Raw genomic sequence first — 17584 nt, forward strand, 5'->3', positions numbered from 1 at the left:
CTCCAAGCCAAAGCTGTGATTGACGAGCTCAATAGTCTGGACCTCGACGACCTTGAGCGGAAACTCGAACTCTAACCTCGAGTAGCAGCAGGGCTCGAATCAGAATCGACGTCGAACAATCTCGATCGGCGACGAGCTCGAAAACAGACAAAAGGGGTTCAAGGGGTCTTCAGCTGGATTTTATGGTGAGGAAGATGACTGGAGTTCAGCCGGATCTAGGTGGTCGTTGATGGCTGTAGTTTTGTTTCATCGAAGAAGAAGAAACAGCCATGGGGAGTTCTATCATTTTGGCTGAGGAAGGAGATCAAATTCGCTGAGGGAGGGTCTTGTATGAAAATCAGCGCCTAGCTTAGGTCCTCGTGAAGAAGACGAAGACGAGGGGGTAGGGTCGACGGCGAGTCTTCTCCGGCAAGCTTAAAGTGGCCTGTTGCGATCATCGGTCTTGAAGAAGAAGCAGATGAGCAGTGGCTCTCTTCTCTCTCGTTCAAGAAGAAGAAGCTCGATGGGGGAGGGATCTATATTTTTTGGTTCTTAATCCTCCCGCTATGCGCAGTTTTTTGCCCCTTTTCTTTTTGGTAGATCTGATCTCCTCCTCTCCTTTTAGGTGTTAGTACTATTATATAGTAGTAGGGATTAGGTTAGGGGTATGGGCCTAGGAGTTATGCGCAAGGAAATTGGGCCAAAGACTGAAAAAATGGACTACAAGATTCATAACGACGGGATAAACCAACCCAAAACTAATTCCTCCTTCTAAAATTATATACAATTATAATATAAAACTAATTTTGATTAATTAAACTAAACTATATTAAAAATGAAACTATTTTTGTATTTTCAAGATTATATATAAAAATAAAAATAAGCTACTATTTTTGTATATTTTTATTTAAATTCATGAAAAATGCGTAAACTAAAATATTTTTGTAAGTTTTATTTTCTTGTGATAAAATAAGGTAAAAGAGTAAAAATGAGTTGAAATAGCTATATTAGTCCTAAATTAAATATTTAAGTGCTAAAATATAAAAAATCTTGGGGAGGGTCAAAAATCACATGTCTACAGTTGATACTGTCACTGTGAAAGGTGTGACCACTTCTACATCAAATGGAACAAGTGTGGCTGCAGGTGGGGCTACCTCTACCTCAAATGGAATTGATGTGGTTACCTCAACCTCGATTGATGACTACGTCTGCACCATAATAGGAGTGAGTGTGACTGCAGGTTTAAAGTCGTTGCCTTCCTGAATAAGCCTGATTGCCCCTTCAGGATCCCATTCTTCATACATCTCTATCACTTGTACCAATCACCCCTATGATCTTGGAGGGGATTGTTGCAGACGTTGGGCACAACTTCCTTTACCTATATGACCTTGTTGTCCAATAATGTGTGGATTTTATCTTTCAATATTCGGCACTCGTCAATGGTGTGCCCCTTCATACCGGAATGATATGCACAGGTTTTGTTTGGGTTGACCCATTGAGATGAGTTCTCCACTGCCACAACAGGAATAGGATTGACATAACCAGCAACCTTCAACCTTCCATACAGCTGGTCAATGGGTTCAGCAATAGCGGTGTATTGTCTGGGTGGTTTGCGATCAAAGTTAGGTCAGGGTTTCTGGTAATTTGGACGAGTTGGAGGTGAATGATAGTAGGCTGGCTTGGTGTTATAAGTATGATAGGTGATGGCAGGTTGAGAATATCTGGGAGATGAGGGTTGGTATGTGGGTGGAGGTGTTTGGTATGCGAGTGGAGATTTTAGGCCTTGAGCCACCATTACTGCCCCCACGTCTTTCTTCTTTGATATGCCGTATGATTGCAATGCTTTGTTCGTGGCCTGTAGTGCCTCAAAAATTTTTACCATCCCGCTTTTGATACCTTCTTCAATCTTTTCCCCGAGTTTAATGATATTAGAGAACTTGTGATTCTCAATGACCATTAGCCTCTCATAATACTATGGATCTTGTGCCCTGATGAAGAACTTGTTCATTTTTTCTTCTTCTAGTGCTGGTATGACCTTGGATGCTTCTTACCTCCATCGAGTATCATACTCGTAGAAAGTCTCAGTTGGTTTCTTCTTTAAATTCTAGTTGTAGAAGACATTCGATGCATTCTCCGTGTTGAACCTGAACCGGTCCATAAATTTTGATGCCATACTCACCCAATTGTCCCACTTCTTAGGGTTCTGGCTTATGTACGAGGACAGGGCATCTCCAGTAAGACTTCTCATGAAGAGCTTCATTCGTATCCTTTCATCTTTTCCGACCCCCACGAGCTTGTCACAGTGAGTTCTCAAATGAACCTTGGGATCACCTGTTCCATCAAACATTTCGAATTTGGGAGGTTTGTAACCCTCTAGCAGTTCCACGTCCTATTGTATGCATAGATCCTCACAATTCAGACCTTCTATCCCTTTTCCTCCTTCGACACCCTGAACTCGACTTGTCAATTTATTGAGTTCCTCGGCCATGTTCTTGATGAGCGGGTCCTTCTCAGCATATTCTGGTGTATAGGAGATTGGTTGAGTAGAGTGAGGTATGGTTTCGACATACATAGGGTTATTTTAGTGAGTGTTAGGGACTTGGGTGTGGTGGTGGTCGTTGGCTGAGTTTTGAGCATTGGGAATAGGTTATGGTATGTTATGAGGGGTGTGATAGGTAGTGGCTTGTGGGTACTGGATTGTTGATGATGGTGTAGTGGTGGAGTTGGTATTGGTAAAGGATTGGGATTTTGAGGTGGAGTTTCATATTGATGTGGTGCGGGAGGAGGTTGGTTTGGTGTGTCTTGGGGAGGTGCTGGGTTTTTTGTATTTTGTTAATTGATGTCAGGGACGTTGAGGGTGAGGAAGAGGTTTGCTAAGTTGCGGACCTGCTCGAGTTCTCCCTGTAACTCTAGTATCTTCTGTTCCAACCGCAAAACCAAGTCATTTGGTGTCGGAGTACTTCGACCGCCTGAAGTTTCCGCATTCTCAGCATTTTCCTTTCGAATACCACTTAAGTCATCCATATTAGCTTTCCCTCAACTTCCCGTGTTACTTGGAGGAGGAGGAGGAGGGCCTCTAGATCTGGTATGATATGTTGATGATACCAGTATGTGCGAACCAACCTTAGGGGATGGGAATAATAAAGAATAAAGAAAAACAAAGGCCAAATACATATCCAGGCCCTAAAATTGTCCCAATTTTTCATTTTAACGCTTTAACTGGAGCTTGTTCCTATCAGACACTCCAACATAACGAAAGTGTCCCAATTAAACACAAACTTCCAAGGCCATGATAAAAATAAGGCACGTGTTCGTAAGCCTTTCCACTTGTAAAAGCCATAAAATAAAAACCTGACACGTGTTTTTTAACTCCACATAATTTGAATTTACATTAAAACAAAAAATTATTCTATTTTAGCAAAAACGTCTCACTTCCTTATTCCTTTTATGTTATCTGAAATCTGAGAAGTGAGAGTAAGTGCCTGGCAATGGAGGTGAAAAAGTTTCATCCACTTATTTCTCCGTTATACTCCGTAGTCACCATTTTGTTATGGTAAAAGATTTTATTTCAGTTTGATTCTAAAAGTTATAACAGCAAGAAATCTTTAAAGAAGAAGACAAATCTTCAAAGAAGAAGACACAATCTTCAAAGAAGAAGACATAGTTTCATTTTGATTCTAAAAGTTATGCTCTCAACTTTGATAATGGAGATGACTATGGAAATGATAAATTTTTGTGTAATTTCTCATCTCAATTTGCTGGTCCTTTTAGGAGAAAATGAGAAAATTTCTTCCTGGGTGGATTTTGATTTCTGCTCTCGGTTTGCTTTTGAAAGTATTTGATTTTGAAGTGAAGAGTCGATATTTATTTTGGGTAGGTGAATTACGTGTTTTTCTTAATGGTTTTCTTTATATTTTATTGAATTTGGTTTGTTTGTGAATCCTTAACCCAACTAAGTTGATGTTTATTTTCTTTTGAAATTGCTTGCTTGTTGTTTCAAATGAGTATTAGAAAAATCAGGAGGTGAAATTAGAAGGAAGAAAAGTGGGAGATGGTAATGGTGGCAGAGAAGATGAAGGAGAAAGAAAAGAAAGAAAAGTTGTTTGAAAAGAAGGGAAAAGTAATATTCGGATCAGTTCACGCGCCTAAAGAAAGTGTGGTACACCCTTTTTGCCATGTCAGCTATTTGTGTTTAATTGGGACACTTTGCATCATGTTGGAGTGTCTACTAGGAATAAGGTCTAGTTAAAGTGCTAAAATAAAAAATTGGGACAACTTTAGGGGTCTGTCCATGTATTTCCCCAAAAACAAAAGATAAACAAGTTAGTAAGGATTCTGAAAAATTTGGGGAATTTAAACACATATTGTGGGAATGTAAATTCGCGTCCTAATTTTGGAGCCCCGTTATGCCCGAGGTAGGCCTAGAGACAATTATATTTGGAGAAATTTAGTTCCAATAATTGCCTCCTTTCATTAATGTAAAAATAGAAGACCCAAAACAACACTAAATAAGATATTGTCAGTAATGGATCTTGGCCTAATTACATTAAAAAAAGCAAGTAAACCCAATCTACTTGGTCCTAGAAGGACCCTCTCCAAACTGGATGCTCTTGTCGATCAGTTCCCCCAGTTCGTGTAGGTTCAACAGTAAGAATGCCCTTGCCAAATGTTCTCCTTTGTTTCCCTCAGCGTTCTGGAATTCGGTGACTCTCTTTCTCATTTTCCCTTCCAATTCCATCAAATTGTACTCCATATATTCTAGACTTTCGGTGGATTTAACAGCCATCTATTTCCACTCATTTATCATTTCCACGGCCTTATGTTGCTCCATATGCTCAGCTTCAGACTCACGAATTCTTTTGCGCAATTTGTTGTACTTCACCGGTACTTCAGTAACTTCGTCTATAACCTCGTTTCCTGGAACGACCCTTGGCTCGGAGATCCCTACTATGGTATCATCCAACCATGAGGGGTAAAAGTATGTATGACCCGCATGATATCGATCTGGCTCGATGGTATCCTTTTCTATGATAATTTTTAAGTGTCACATGTGTTGTGCTTCATTTTTATATAGGATGGATTCACCCTAAAAATCGGCTATAAAGTGACTCATTTTAGTGACTCACGGTATGACCTGTCTCCTGACTTCCTGTCTCATAACCCTTAGGGGAGCATAAGGTTATATGCCCATTAACCCAATCAGTACCAAGTGGGGAACATCCCTAGATTTGATGATAAACTCGTCGGTAGGGAAGCACTCGAACATCCATTGAACCTGGTCCTCAGTTAGCTTATTAAAAAACTGCACCCATCCTACAACATCCTTAGGTTGGGCAAACATATCTGGAATATAGGTCATTTTCCTGGGATGATGAAATGCTATGTGATCATTCCATGACCTTCGCGGAAATTCCGGACGGTATTGACCCTTTTGGAGATGTTCTAGCAACCAAACTTGCAGCACCAAATTGCAACCCTCGAAGAATCTAAACCCCTTCTAACAGCGTTCCAAGGCCCGGTACATATCTACAATGATCATAGGGACAATGGTATATGTCTGCCCCTCGATCCTGTCTATCAAAGTTTTGGCCAGCCTGGTATGAATTTTGTCCCCTTGGATCAGGAACACTAGGATGCCCAAGAAACAGACGATGAACACAAAGACCCTACGGTGAATCCAAAACAAGGAGGTGATAGATAATTCATCATCGAAATACGGTAAGAGCTGTTGTGACCATATCGTTCATAGAGGAAGTCGAAATGTACGAGTTCTTCAAGCACTCCAAGTCGTTATTCTTTTTTAACCCCATCATCTTCAGAAATCCCCTAGTAGTCTGATTTTCTGGTGCCAATAAACCAGGTCTATCCCAAGGTAGCCCAACAAATCCCCCTATTTCTTCCAGGAGGAGGGTCATTTCTGCGTCTCCAAAGGGGAACACAACCCTTTCTTTATCCTAAAATACGATGGTAGCCTCGATCAACATTTTTTTGGCTGAAAATCCAACAAAGAAGGCAAATTTCCTAAGACTCGTTTCACATGATTTTGGTCACTTGAAGGAAGATCCCTCCACCAATCTAGCAAAAGTGAAGGTATATTACCTGTCACACCTCCTTTTTCCGCGCCCGCGGGGCGCAGGGGGAGTTTTTCCAATTAAAGGACAATCGAAACGGGATTGGTTTAATTATTTCAGAGTCGCCACTTGGGAGATTTAGGGTGTCCCAAGTCACCAATTTTAATCCCGAATCGAGGAAAAGAATGACTCTATATTACAGTCTGCGTACCAGAAATCTAGATAAGGAATTCTGTTAACCCGGGAGAAGGTGTTAGGCATTCCCGAGTTCCGTGGTTCTAGCACGGTCGCTCAACTGTTATATTTGGCTTATTTATCTGATTTTTAATACAATATGAACTTATGTGCAAATTTTAACTTTTAACCGCTTTATTATTATTGTTTTTACAAGAATGTGAACATCGCTTAAAACACGTCTTTGGACTGCGTCACATGAAATGCACCCACAATCCGGAACGCATTTTATTTGATGTTTTGAGATTTGGATTTGGGTCGCATGAAATGCACACCCGAGCTTAAGAAAGTAAATTATTAAACACGCGCCTAAAGAGACTATCGCGTTATTATTTTGCGGAGGCCGTGAAATTCGCTAAACGACCCTCCTGAATTCTAAGTAATTTTAAACAAGTATTTACTGAGGGCCCCGCAATTTGTGTTTTTATTCGGCGAGGCTCATCTCATTCTTATTTTTTAAAAGGAATTATTATTTTTTTTTATTATATTTTTTTTTATTTTTTTTTTAATTATTATTATTTATTTATTTTTAAAGGATGCCATTTCTACGCCTTTAACAATACTAACCTTACGACTTCTTTACAACTAAAATCTCATAACTTGTCAAAAAATTTAATAAAATGAGTTTAGCGAATGAGTATTTCGGGAGTAGTAATAACATGTACTAATAATAATTTTTTTTTGAATGAACTAAGCGAAGGAAAGGACGAACAAATTAACGGCAAACTTGTGTCATAGAACAACTAGTCAAACTTAATTAAATGACATCAAATAAACAAGAATCACATAACGCAAAATGAGCAAAAATGCATACGATGAAAACATAAGCAGAAAATTATCATACCAATTTCTATATTGCATTTTTTGAACTTTTGACATAACATTTCCTTATTTAATGCTCGAGGTTTACTAACCTTTGAACCTCGGCAAACTTAGGACGACAAACACGATTCCGACGGAACTCAAGCCGGACCTCTCTGAACGAAGAACAACGACGGAACCTCGGACAGCGCCTCGATGTACCGGACCTCGACGAACCAGACCTCGGCGAACAAAACGACTTCACAGGGAACTGAAAGCTCGGCCCGAAAGTGCTAACAACCTGCCATGTTCGCTATTACTGACTTTTCTCGACGCAACAGATCGGTGCGACAAGATGAAGCAGAAGAGGTCGAGGGACAGTGACGACGCGACGAAGGAGCAGCTGTGCATTGCTTGGAAGCGCAGCAACGATTGCTTGTTGGACTAACAATGGCGGAAGTGCTGGGTTTTCAACGACTGCGTGAGGGTGGTGTTCGAGTGGTTTACTGGAAGGGTCGTGACGGAGAGGGGGTCAACTGGAGCGACTGGTTTGGAGTGGAACGACGGTGGTGGTGTTTGGTGGGGGTGACGACGGGGAGGGTTTTGTTCTTCTCCTTTTGGAGAAGATGAACAGTGGTCGCGGTGGACTGCTTGGGCAGTGACGACGAGGGTGGCGTTCGGACGGTGGCGAGGAGGCAGTGGTTGTTTGACGGAAGGGGGGGGGGGACTGCTGACGGGCTTAGCTTTGGGTTTTTCCCTGGTTTCTTTTTTCTCCTTCTGCGTATTTGCTTCTTCTTCTTTTTAAGAAGAAGATGAACAGTACATGTTTTCCTTTTCGTTTTTTTTTTCTGACCCCCCAAAAGTCCAAAATTCCTCCCTTTGTCAAATGTGTAGTCCGTGTATTTGACATGGTTTGCCCCGAAAAATGAGCCCACGCGTGGTGGGGTTCAAGGCATATGTTCCCCACGCGTGGTGGGGTTCCCCACGTGTCCTGGACACGGTTATTATGGGCTAGGTCCGAAAATTAGGCCTAAAACCGGGTAGTTTGAACCCGAATATTATTCTTTTGCCCGGACCCGAGAAATAGGAACACGTTGCTTAACTAGTCCTATGTAAGCAAAATAACTACCGAAAATAAGACTAGTATTTAACAAAACTATATCTTTTTTTTTTAAATATTTTTAAGGTTTTAAAATAGCTACAAAATATTAATAAAACTATTTTTGTAATTTTCTTAAATATTAAGATAAAATATGAAGTACTATTTTTGTATTTTTTTCAAAGTTAAAACGACTATAAAATATTAATAAAACCATTTTTTGTAATTTTCGTAAATATTAAGATAAAATATGAAGTAATATTTTTTGTATTTTTCAAAGTTAAAATAACTATAAAATATTAATAAAACTATTTTTTGTAATTTTCGTTTTTTTTAATAAAGACAAAAATATGAAATAATATCTTTTGTATTAAAATGACTTCAAAACATTAATAGAATTATATATATTTTTTGTTAATTTTCGAATTTATATAAAGTACCAAAATAAAGTGCATTTTTTGATTTTTTCAAGTTTATGAGGGATACATAAACTAAAATTTATATATATACCTTTTTTGTAATTTTTCTTTTTGCAACGAAATAAAGTAAAAATAGTTAAAATAGCTATACTAGACCCAATTTCACATATTCACACTAAAAATGTGAAAATTCTCGGGGAGGGTCAAAAATCACGTGCTTACAGCTGCCCCTCTTTGACTGGAAACACGAAGAGTTTTCCGACAAAGAACGACTAGCCGTGTTTTTGACCCGACCATTACTTGGACGGACTACACTTCAGGAAAGGGAGGGAATGTGACCGAGCCCTGGTATCCGAGCTGCCTACATATCCTTGGTTATACAGGAATCAGGCCACGTGTAGTTCGGAAATGAGAGAGATAGTGAAGTGTACCGAGGTGAAGAGCCGATCGAGGTGCCGTTCCGTTGAGGTTCCGGTCCGCGGTCCTGTCGTTACAACAAAAATGAAAACTGAAAAAGACTAACTAAGCCTATCAGCTACTAGTTACAAGGATTCCTATCTCTTAAGTCTTCTGAAACTTGGTCTTGAGTCTTGAATGGTGCTTCATACAGACTTTGGATTTGAACCTTGATACTTGCTAGTTGTAGGCGCTAGTTCTTGAGCAGATCACATCCGTTCTCCACTTCCGTGCTTCGGATTCATTCATTTTTCTTTTTTTTTTTTTTTTTTTTTTTTTTGTTTTTGTGACTAGCTTTTGTTGACCCTCTCAGACTGTTGACTCGCATTCTTGGGGCGAGATTCTTGTTGCTTCTATCTTGGATTGAGTGCTGGGGATTTTTGTTGTAATCCTTCTGCTCTCCAGTGGGTCACTGCTTGATTTTGAAAAATGTTTTCTCCGTTCTACAGGCGGGTCCCTGACAATCAAAACAAACAAAACAAACAAAATTTCCTAACCCAGTTTGTACTGGGAAGGTTTGTGAGTCGTTAGCAAAATTGTAACTCACTTACACTACTGATGCAATGATGAGAGTGAACTAAAGGCTAGGATGTGCATCTCCTATGAGTAAAACCAAAACTCTTGCTAGCAAATTTGTCTGCTAAAGTAAAACCTCAATGACTCAAACTAGAAAGTGTGTCTTCTATGGTTGAATCGGAATGAGCTAAACTAGGAAGTGCGTCTCCTAAGGGTGAAAACTTCAGTGACTAGAACTAGGAAGTGCGTCTCCTATGAATAAAATCTCGATTAGGAAGTGCGTCTCCTACGGGTAAACTTCAAAAAACTGGACTAGGAATTGTGTCTCCTATGGTCGAACTTAAAATGAATCAAACTAGGAAGTGCATCTCCTAGGGGTGAAATCTCAATTCCGGAAGTGCGTCTCCTGAAATAAAATATAATCTAAAAAGCCAAACTCGGGAGTGTGTCCCCTAAAGAAAAAGTATAACCTGAGTGAACCAGACTAGGAAGTGTGTCTCCTAATGATGAAAACTTAATTCAGGAAGTGCGTTTCCTGTGCATGGAATTAAACTTAGGAAGTGCATCTCCTAATGGTAAAACTGAAATTAGGAAGTGTGTCTCCTACTTGTGAAACCTTTTAGGAAGTGCGTCTCCTACTTGTGAAACTTTTTAAGAAGTGCGTCTCCTACTTGTGAAACTTAGGTTAGGAAGTGCGTCTCCTATTGGTACAATGGACTTAGGAAGTGCGTCTCCTATTGGTGAAACTTAACTTAGGAAGTGCGTCTCCTATTGGTGAACCTATTCTTAGGAAGTGCGTCTCCTAATGGTAAAACTGAACTTAGGAAGTGCGTCTCCTATTGATGAAACTTGCTTAGGAAGTGCGTCTCCTATTGGTGAAACTTGCTTTAGGAAGTGCGTCTCCTATGGTGAAACTGAACTTTAGGAAGTGCGTCTCCTATGGGTGAAATGAACTTAAGAAGTGCGTCTCCTATGATGAAACTGAACTTTAGGAAGTGCGTCTCCTATGGTGAAACTGACTTAGGAAGTGCGTCTCCTATTGATGAAACTTGCTTAGGAAGTGCGTCTCCTATTGGTGAAACTTGCTTAGGAAGTGCGTCTCCTACTGGTGAAACTTGCTTAGGAAGTGCGTCTCCTACTGGTGAAACTTGCTTAGGAAGTGCGTCTCCTACTGGTGAAACTTGCTTAGGAAGTGCGTCTCCTACTGGTGAAACTTGCTTAGGAAGTGCGTCTCCTACTGGTGGAACTTGCTTAGGAAGTGCGTCTCCTACTGGTGGAACTTGCTTAGGAAGTGCGTCTCCTACTGGTGAAACTTTCTTAGGAAGTGCGTCTCCTACTGGTGAAATATTTTTAGGAAGTGCGTCTCCTATTGGTGAAACTGAACTTAGGAAGTGCGTCTCCTATGGTAAAACTTATCTTAGGAAGTGCGTCTCCTACTGATAAAACTTGCTTAGGAAGTGCGTCTCCTACTGGTGAAACTTGCTTAGGAAGTGCGTCTCCTATTTGGTGCAATAAACTTAGGAAGTGCGTCTCCTACTGGTGAAACTTGCTTAGGAAGTGCGTCTCCTACTGGTGAAATATTTTTAGGAAGTGCGTCTCCTATTGGTGAAACTGAACTTAGGAAGTGCGTCTCCTATGGTAAAACTGAACTTAGGAAGTGCGTCTCCTATGGTGAAACTGAACTTTAGGAAGTGCGTCTCCTATGGTGAAACTGATCTTTAGGAAGTGCGTCTCCTATGGTGAAACATATCTTAGGAAGTGCGTCTCCTATTGGTGAAACTGAAACTTAGGAAGTGCGTCTCCTACTGGTGAAACTTATCTTAGGAAGTGCGTCTCCTATTGGTGAAACTGAAACAAACCTAGGAGAAAGTGCGTCTCCTATGGGTGAAACTAAACAAACCTAGGAGGAAATGCATCTCCTATGGGTAAAACTAAAACTTAGGAGGAAATGCATCTCCTATGGGTAAAGACGTGGAATGTATGCCTCTATTATCTGGGCGGGCTCCCAATTTCAACACTTGAAATAAAAAGACTGAATGTATGCCTCTGTTATCTGGGCGGGCTCCCAATTTCAACACTTAAAATAAAAGACTGAATGTATGCCTCTGTTATCTGGGCGGGCTCCCAATTTCAACACTTAAAATAAAAAGACTGAATGTATGCCTCTATTGTCTGGGCGGGCTCCCAACTTCGACACTTGAAAATAAAAACACTGAATTTATGCCTCTGTTATCTGGGCGGGCTCCCAATTTCAACACTTAAAATAAAAGACTGAATGTATGCCTCTATTATCTGGGCAGGCTCCCAATTTCAACACTTAAAATAAAAGACTGAAAGTATGCCTCTATTATCTGGGCGCCTGTCTTCAACAATAACTTTGAAAATAAGATCCTATTTGACGGCGGATGAACCCGACATATCCTATTTGAGGGCGGATGACCCCAACAGATCCTATTCGAGGGCGGATGAACCCGACATATCCTATTTGAGGGCGGATGAACCCAACATATCCTATTTGAGGGCGGATGAACCCAACATATCCTATTTCAGGGCGGATGAACCCGACATATCCTATTTGAGGGCGGATGAACCCAACATATCCTATTTTAGGGCGGATGAACCCGACATATCCTATTTGAGGGCGGATGAACCCGACATATCCTATTTGAGGGCGGATGAACCCAAAATATCCTATTTGAGGGCGGATGAACCCAAAATATCCTATTTGAGGGCGGATGAACCCGACATATCCTATTTGAGGGCGGATGAACCCGACATATCCTATTTGAGGGCGGATGAACCCAAAATATCTTTAAGACTTGAAAAATGTCTTGCCTCGAATACTTGCTGGGGATTGGGATGAATTTTCATTTTCTACCTTCCCCATTTTTTATTATTATTCTTTTTTTTTATTATTTATTTATTTATTATTATTATTATTATTATTATTAGCTTCCTCCTTTGAAGTCTAACCGCTGAGGATACCGACTTTCCAACCTTGTGTTGGACCCCTCGCAACTGCTAGGGATAACACTGTTGAGGAATTATTTACTTACCTGTTGGGGGTAAAATGTTATCAGCTGGGGGTACCTGACTTCCAGAAAATTTTCTAAATGGAAGGAAAATTTTCTGCCCCAGTTTGATAATATCCCTTGTGGCATGCGTTTCTGCCTCAATGTCATTTCCCTTACCTGTTTCAAATCAAACAAAATTGTTAGTTTAAAACATGGTGGTTGGTTGTGATACTCCTGCTGGGATGGTGTTCCCTTTCTCCCTCCTTGCTCTGTGTTCCACAACTTGTTGGGGATGATATTATGTGCTGGGGATAATCCCTTCCTGCTGGGGATATCCATCTTCTTTTGTGGCATAGCTCGGAAACTGGCATTTTCCCGACCTTTTAGTCTAGTATGGATTTCGCCAAATCATGCTCGCTGCTCTCCTTCCTCTGTTCATGGGCCTTGGCCTTGAGGTTAATAACTTTTGATAAAGGCAACGGTATCCCTCTTGACGCTTGTCAATCCTTCTGTCAATTCCCTTTTGCTGGGGATACCTTTTTGACACTGGCTTCGCGTTTGTTCCCTGCTGACTATACCACTTGGATGTACTAGTCAGATCTCATTTTGGAAAGCTGATGGCCTATTTGAAGTCATTTCGTACTTGTTCTGACCAGACAGACTCTATTGGGGATTTTCTATGAAAGGAGAAAGATAAAAAAACAAAAATAAAGACAAAGGAAACGATGACTCTTTTACAAAAGAAACTATAAATAAAAACCTATCAAACGTAGATACCGACTCTAATGGCCATGGCATGCATATGGGGCCTATCCTTTACCGCCAATCATCTTTCAAGATCCTCAATTGACAATTCCCCATCTGATTCCCAATCTTATTCGACTTGCAGTGCCCGAAGGGTTTTCACTATCAAGTCTCTCTCATTTTTGGCTTTTCTCTCAGCTTTCATCGCCTTATGGTGCTGTGAAGGTTTTCACCGATAAGACTCTCTCATTTGTATCACTTTTCAGCTGGGGATTTGGAGTGTCGCCGGTATGACTCTTTCTGCTGGAGATTAGAGTTCTTTCTGCTGTGGAACAGAATGTTATGCTCGCCGGCAAGACTCTTCATTAGTCTGACTTGACATCTTTTGAAGACTGATCGGAAGGTCTTTCTTTGGACCGTAATGTGGGTTTTGGATAGGGCTAGAAAGAAAGGGTATTAAAGGCTCAAAAGTGTATCGATTCTGGGTTATTAATTACAACTTTCGGAACTAGATTTATTTACAACGAACGCAACCTCTGCCCCAGTTTCTTGCTTGGGGATATTTTACTTAATTATTTTTTCATTTTTCAAAACTATGACCGAGCCGTGAAGCGCCTACGTATCCTCTTTGAGGAATCAGGTCAAACGTAGTTCCCAATTCCTCTTTTCCATTTGACTTTCGTTTTTTTTTTGTTATCAATTTTCTTTTCTTTTCTTTCGTTTTGTTGTTTTCTTTTCTTTTTTTTATTTTGTTTACCTGCCGCGCTTGCGTATTCTATTCGTTGCTACTAATTCCGAACGAGGGGTATGAAAGGAAAATAAATAAGGCTCAAAAGGGGTAACGAAGGATAAAGTGTTTGGGTAGCAGAACAAAATGCCTTCGTCATTCCAGTCTTCAAAACATGCCAAGTGCAAACAACACGATTTAAAATTGTAGTCTCTTCTGATGGTGCTGGACTTGACAATTATGTTCAACATATGTTTGTTCATTTGTCACTTCTAAAGCACCGTTGGGCGACACTCTCATTCTCATTATTATGAATGACCCTCATGCCAATTTAGGCGAATCTTTCTTTAACAGTTTTCTTTGTGTTTAACTTGCCCCAGTTCCGCATGACTCGGGCTCCAAATAATCTCAAACCGTTCTTATTTCCTTTAAATGCTTTGATCACCTTCTCGGGGTTTTATGATTAACTTTAAAGACTAGGCCCAAACTGGGTGCGCATGTCATGTCCCTAGAATCGGCATTGAATAAAATGATAAAAGGACTAAACAAAAGACGACTGGAACTAACAAAAGACCGGATTTTGCCTTGGACTACCGACGAAATGGTTTGAATAATAAAATAGACAAAACAACCAGAATAAAATCCTAACACCAACTGGACAAAATTTAAACAAACTGCTATGACAAAATGGAAAGATATGAAAGTTTGACACAAGGCAAAATCCGAATTACAATCCTAATAATCCGAACAACAGAAATGACAACAAAATAAACCACCAACAGCTTCCCTCTTGCTAATCAGGAACGGAGCGGCCTCCGATTTTATCAAGAACTGGTATCTTAGCCACTGAGCTTTGCAGCAATACTGTCAAGACCATCACCAGCTTCAATATCATCAATCTCCGTCAACAAGTTTCCAACAGGATTCGAATGCTTCTGTCATCAGGCCTGATCCTCGCAGAGTGTGCATCATGAGGTGCAAGTAAAGGATTCTGGGTGTCATTGTCCGGCTTACCACAAACCAACCACCTTAACTTATTTGCAAAACAAACAGGTTAGAATGGACTCAGTAAAGTCGGTCCTCATTATTGACAACATCTTTTTTCTTTTTCTTTTTCGATGTTTTTTTCTTTTTTTTTCTTTTCTTTCTCTTTTCTTTTTTTTTCATTGTTTTTTTTTCCTTTTTTTTTCTTTTCTTTCTCTTTTCTCTTTTTTTTTTCATTTTGCTCTTTTTCATTTTTCTTTTTTTGTTGTGGTCGAATCTTATGGAGATTGCCTACGTATCATGACCCCGCATGAATCAGACCTTGCGTAGTTCGGGCCAATAAAAGATAAACAATAATGAACATTTTTTTCTTTTCACTTTTCATATTAAAACAAACTGGGTTTCAAAGGTTTAAAGGTGACCTACCAACTTGAAAATCAAACAACCCGCCTATTTTAATCAAAAGATTTATAAACTCAAAAACAAAAGGCTAACTCCCTTTCTCTGTTCGACAAATGCAACCAAATGGTTATTTTTGCCAATGTGGCCCCTTCCAAATTTCACATGAATTTTGAGGCCGGGGAGGATTATTTTATGACACTTTTACAAACTTGTCCGTTCTTTTACGAAAATAACCTTTCGACAACTGACAGATACTCTAAGGCTACTTCGGCAAGAACGGTTTAAGACGCGGCCGAAACTGGCTCGGCTTATTTTATTTTTTCATATTCTTTTTGACTAAACATCCAAACGGCATTCACCTGACCGTCGACTCTTGTTTTTTTTTCTTTCAAATTATAATGAAAACCTGGTGTTGCGAACACGGCCCTTCAGCGCCTCGGGGACGAAAATTTTGAAGGTTGTGTGGGTCCATATCTCAAAATGACCCAAATGTGGTTGTTTATGCCAAGTCAGCCTTCCGGCGTCCCTTTCGGGAACATTCGGCTATTTATGACAAAACAGCATCATCTGACCTATTTATAACTCTTTTTATCGTTTTTCAAAATTAGAAAAGTCAATATTGCGAACACGGCCTTTCAACGTCTCGGGGACGAAGATTTTTAAGGCTGTGTGGGTCAACTGGACCAAATCTTAAATATGACCCAAAGGTGGCTGTTTATGCAAAGTCAGCCTTCCGGCGTCCCTCTCGGGAACATTCGGCTATGTCTTGATAAAACAACGTCACCCGACTTCTTTATGACAAAATTAAAATTTGACATATTATAAAAGTCAATATTGCAAACACGGCCTTTCAACGTCTCGGGGACGAAGATTTTTAGGATGTGGGGGTCAACTGGACCAAGTCTTAAAAAGTGACCCAAAGGTGGCTGTTTATGCAAAGTCAGCCTTCCGGCGTCCCTTTCGGGAACATTCGGCTATGTCTTGATAAAACAGCGTCACCTGACTTCTTTATGACAAAATTGAAATTTTGAAATGTTTTTTTTTTTTAATTATTATTATTTATTTGTTTTTTGGCTTTTTAGCAAAAGGAGGGTTGGACCCGATGAGTGTTGCCTACGTATCTCACATCCGGTGAGAATCAAACCCGCGTAGTTCGGGCGAATAAACTATTTTTGAGAGGACCCTTTTCCATTTTCTATATTTTTTATTATTATTTTCACAACAATAAAATAGACTATTATTCTATTATTTTTCATTTATAACAAACAAACGAATTAACGAAAAACATAAAACATTCCTTCTTTTTTGAGAAGGTGGGGTTGGACCCGATGAGGGTTGCCTACGTATCTCATATCCGGTGAGAATCAAACCCGCGTAGTTCGGTCAAATAAGAATAAGTAGGCAAATAATAATAAGCAGATGAACTAACTCTTTTTTTGAATTTTCGTTTAAAAGAACTACTTTAAAAGAAGCAAGGAAATATTATTTTTGATTGATTTTCTTTTTAAAAGAAAGACTAATATTTTTCGAATTTTCATTTTTTTTTTATTATTCTAAAGAAAAGAAGAAAATATTTTTTGAATTTTGAATTTTCTAAAGAAGAATCAAAATATTTTCGGATTTTTATTTATCTATTTTATCTTTTTGAATTTTGAACTTTCTTTTGAATTTTTTTTTGGATTATATATATACTTATTTTTGGAACAAATAATAAAATCACATTCAACGCCGGACTCTTTTTATTTTTATTTCTGGCATTTTCATAGACAAACAAAATAAAATAAAATAAAACATTTTAAAAACCAGACTCTTTTTCATTTTCATTTTCATGGCAAAACAAACTATTTTCTTTTATATATTTTCTGAAAAAACAAGACAGAACAATGATGATTTTTTTCTCTATTTTTCCTTTGTTTTTAATATAACAAACCAATAAGACATTTCTTTTCATTTTCTCAAAATTTCGGTAGAGTTTCGATACTACTTGGACATTGGTTTTTTCCTTCTAAAAATAAGTAGTTATATCTCTACACTGCCATTTTCTCATCTTTTCACGATTTTCTAATTTGTGGAAAATGATGACAACATACGAAATCTTTTGAATTTTCATGCCTTGTTTTTATATGTATTTTTGTTTT

The sequence above is a fragment of the Nicotiana sylvestris genome, chromosome 12, assembly GCF_000393655.2.
Source record: "Nicotiana sylvestris chromosome 12, ASM39365v2, whole genome shotgun sequence".
In the NCBI taxonomy this organism is placed as follows: Eukaryota; Viridiplantae; Streptophyta; class Magnoliopsida; order Solanales; family Solanaceae; genus Nicotiana; species Nicotiana sylvestris.